Source organism: Chinchilla lanigera, unplaced genomic scaffold, assembly GCF_000276665.1.
Source record: "Chinchilla lanigera isolate Chin_1 unplaced genomic scaffold, ChiLan1.0 scaffold00098, whole genome shotgun sequence".
NCBI lineage: Eukaryota > Metazoa > Chordata > Mammalia > Rodentia > Chinchillidae > Chinchilla > Chinchilla lanigera.
In genome coordinates, this window is record NW_004955499.1 from 1,766,560 (window position 1) to 1,771,113 (window position 4,554).

At 47.3% G+C, this 4,554-nt stretch overlaps 1 protein-coding gene across 2 annotated transcripts in view; it reads right to left on the minus strand.

Annotated features, from left to right (window-relative positions):
• The window catches only part of Arse (arylsulfatase E (chondrodysplasia punctata 1)), a 21,450-nt gene that overhangs the window by 14,897 nt on the left and 1,999 nt on the right, over window positions 1–4,554 (minus strand). The gene's annotated exons all lie outside the window — the stretch shown is intronic.

A 4,554-nucleotide genomic window follows, 5' to 3' on the forward strand; every position in this document is an offset into this window, starting at 1 on the left:
CTCCGGTACCGGGAACCGAACTCACGACCTTGTGCATGCCAGGCAGGCGCTTTTGCCGCTGAGCTAAATCCCCAGCCCCCAGCTACGATAATTGTTATACTAATTTCTATTCGTTTATTCAAAGGAACATTAATGCTTATTTTTTGGACCAATTTTGCATGTTTATATCTGATAATCTGAGTGACTACTTTGAAGACACCAATATGCAATAAACAGCCATTGTTGAATGTCTACCATCTTGTTTTTGAAATTCTGTATCATTTCTAATTTTTTTTTTGCGGGTGTGCCAGGAATTGAACTCACGACCTTGTGCTTGCCAGGCAGGCGCTGTGCCTCTGAGCTATATCCCCAGCACTCTAATTTTTTAAAATTATTTTTTATTTTCTTTAGAAAAACGCTGGGAAACCACTCCTCGCCCCAACCCAGGATGGTCTGTATCGTGTGGGATTAGAAGCTCCGTCCTGCTCCCAGCACTGATGCTGTGGATGCTGATGAGACCGCAGGGTACCCCTGTGCCGAGCCTGCAGCGATACCTGCACCTTGACTCCCGGCTGGTGCTAATGCTCCTGCCACCCTGAGCCCTGCAGCCTCCGCTTCCACAAGTGTGACAGTGCCCCCACGCTCACCACGGCTGTAGGCGCACTCTTCCTACCAAGTCTCACTCACACAGTTCCTATCTAGAGCCCCCTAAAGCTGCACGGCCTCATGGGCAGGACCTCTGGAAGTTATGGAGTTCATAGCTAACTTCCTGTCTGCACATGTGGACTGTGGGCGTGACCCGGAAGTAATTCCTCCTGGAAGGGGCCCTCCCTCAGCCCTCACTTCCTGTCTGCCATGCCACGAGCAGCTGTTTTCTTCCCGCCTTTTCTGCCACCGGCTCTGGCTTGGAGCCCACCGTGAACAGACCAACTCCGAAAAGCAGGGCCAAAAATAAAGCAGTTCTGTGACTCTTATCTCAGAAGGAAAGGGCAGCACCGGGGAACCCAGTAGGAACACGTGCTGGCCAGGCTGTGGGGAAGGAACCCTTCTACGCTGCTGGTGGGAGCAACCATGATGGAGATCAGCATGAAGATTCCTGGGAAAACAAAAACTAGAAATTCCACTCAGCCCCCTTCTAGGTATCTTCCCGAAAGACTTAAAGACGTCTACTAATGTGACCCACGCACGCCTGTCTTCCTAACAGCACAAGTCGTAACAGCTACATCTTGGAAGCAGCCTACCTGTCCATCAAGAGACAAATGGAGAAAGAAAATGTGGTGTGTACACACAACGGAGTACTACACAGCCCTGAAGAAGGATAAACTTGTGTCACATGTAGGAAAATGGATGCATCTTGGGACCATGATCTTAAGTGAAATAACTCAGACACATGAACTTCAATATTGCATGATTTCTCTTACACGAGAAACCTAAAGTGTACAGAAAGAGCAAATAAAGGGTCATACAAAGTAGGGAGATAGAGATTTCTCAAAACGGATAGGGATCTAGACACGGAGGGACTGGGGTGATAGGGGAGGGGAGAGGAATTGAGACATGTTCCGGGAACGCACACACTCGGCAAGAGGGACATGATCGCCGTGTCCTGCAAACACTTAGCAATAAAACTAAAAGTTAAAGAATAAGATAACATTACCACCTCGTTTGTCACGAGGGCTTTTCTCGCCAGAATATCAGCGTACCCAGGCATATGGATCAAAAACAAAATCCCAAAAGACTAAGAAGGCAGCGGACAGTTGGGAAGTCGGTCAGTGGATGGGCTCGGAAAGCTACTCTGCGAAACTGAGTCCATAAAAGAAGTGGATTCAATTTCTGCCTAGTGGGCGCGGGGTAACGGTACATAATAATTGCACGTAACAGTACTGTGAAGCGCGGTGTGGTGCTTCTGCCTGTGTATGCTCCGTGTGATGACGGCTTTGTGGTAATTAGGATCCCTGTCTCTCACACATGAGTGAAATACTAATTACCCTGAGATTTATACTGGGGACTCCCGTAATCCTGTCCCCCAGCTATTCTGAAATATATAATCAATTGTTGCTGAATATCTTCACCCAGGGTGCTCAAAGACATTGTATCCAACGTTTTTTAAGTTAGAAGGGTACTGTGGATTGAAGGCGGGGTCTTCCCACTGAGCTACATGCTCACCCCTTTTTTATTTTCTGTTTTGATCATTTGTTTGCTCTTTTTTTTTTTTTTTGAGATTGGGTCTGACAGTGTAATTTAAGCTGGTCTTGAACTCACTATGTAGCCCAGGGTGGACTCAAACGTGCGGGGATCTTCCTGCCTCAGCCTCTGACTGCTGAGGTATCATGAGTGAACCACCAAGCCTGGCTTACTTTTAATTTTGAGACAGGCTCTTGCTAAGCTGCAGAGTTTCCCGGGTGCGGCTGGAACTTGCAGTCCTCCTGCCTCAGCCTCCCAGAGTGCTGGGATCATAGGGGTGCACACTGAACTGCTATGCACCTGCATGGGAGGTGGGGACCCCGACTTCCTGCCCTGTCTCCCGGGACCCACCCACTGTACGTGGGTGGGGGATCTGCCCCGTTGCTGAGGTAACCAGTGGGTTCCAACACGCAAGCCTCTTCATGCCGGGGTTCCTGTCGGGACAAGTCAACAGCCAGCCTGGCGCAATGCTAGGTGAGTATCAGGTATCCGGGCGACAGCCAGGAGCATTTTCTCCTTGTAGCGCTAGCGTACACCCTACCTTCCGTTTGTTGATTGCACCTTGCCATTTTGAGCTTCACATAGTCAATACTTTCTGTGTGGGGACCGCAGCACGGCTCTCATTTGCACCTGTGTTTGCAGCCATGCGCGGCTTCCCAGGGCCCTGGCGGCTTCAGAGAAGCTGGTGCAGTTTCCTGGCATTGTGCAAATGCGAGGGAGGATTTAGCTCAGCGGTGCAGGCAAAGTGGGGCGGCACCCACCGCCCACGCCCGCGTGGGAAGCCCAGCGTGAGGCTCCCACAGCCTGGACCTGCTGCAGCTTAGGTGCTGTACTCGGTACTCCAGGCTGTGGGACACGGCTAACCCTAAGATTCCACGGTAGCAACATGGGGGTACACCGTGGGAACAGGGTTCTGTACGGGGCTCCTCCCGACCAGGGAGCTGGGGGGACAGAGGGGGAGCCCAGCAGGCCGCCCTGCCCAGGGTGTGCACTTTGGAAGGCTCTGCATTTCTACAACCTGCTTCTCGTAGCCGGAAACAGGGGTGGACGCCTGCAATCGCAGCACCCTGGGAGGCTGAGGCAGGAGGGTTGCATGCTCAAGCCCAGCCTGGGCAATCTATCAACTTAGTGAGACCCTGTCTCAAAATAAAAAAAATAAAAAGGGCTGGGGGCGGCGCTCAGAGCAAAGGCTGGAGGTGGGCGACCTAGTACCGCAGATAAAAACCAAGCAAAAGAAAACAAACACGCACGCACATGCAAACGTTCTTCAGTAATAAATCAACCTTAGCTCACTGTGACTTTTTCCCCGCATAAAATTTTTGTGTATGTTACACCCTTGGGCTCTTCTACAGTGAAATGTGGTTGAAGACAAACTCAGGATCAGCGTGCATGTTTTCCCTGTCACTGGAGCCCCAGGGAGCTGACACCACGCCTGCTGTCCTTAGCAAACTCAGTTATCTTTTGGGGGTTTGTGTGTGTATGTGTCATAGTCAGGACAATGTGTAAAAGTGCTGCATAAAATGTGTGATGTACTATATTATTTAAGTCCCCGGTGGGAAGTTCCTGTAATAGATGCATTTATATGCAACTTCTGTATGTGTTCTATGAAAATGTGTAATGTACAGTGTGACGTAAATATACTGTCTTCAATGACTGTGTATATCCATCTCATGTACAACTTATAAAATCATTGTATGAATATATATAATCAACAAGTTTGTTTTTTTTGAGACAGGGTCTTGCTATGTAGTCCAGGCTGGCCTTGAACTCACTATAGAGCCCAGGCTGGCCTCAAACTCACTATGACCCTCCTGCCTCAGCCTCCCAAATGCTGGGAAAATCAACAATATTGTATTATGTAACTATATAACCTGAAACGACTGTACCATATGCATTTTATGAAGAACTTGTAAAATCATGGTACAAATATACGTAAAATATACAATCTTATAGCATAGAGACATAAAATATATAGTCTAAAATGAATGTAATACCTCACTGAATATGCAACTTCTAATTGTGGTATGTGAAAATGTATAATATAAAATATTGGTGCTGGGGATTTAGCTTAGAGGCACAGCTGCTGCCTGGCAAGCGCTAGGTCGTCAGTTCAATTCCCGGTACCGGAAAAAAACAAAAACAAAAACAAGACAAAAAAAAAATTACATAATACAAATATGTAGTTGGAAATGACTGTCATATATCAATTTTATATACAACTTATGAAATCATTGTATAAACATATATAATATACACTATTATATAACATAACTATATAATCTGAGATGACCATAATAAATGCATTTTATAAGCAACTTCCAAGCATGTATGAAACTATTGGTTTTTTGTTTTTTTTTTTTTCCCCCGGTACCAGGAATCGAACTCACGACCTTG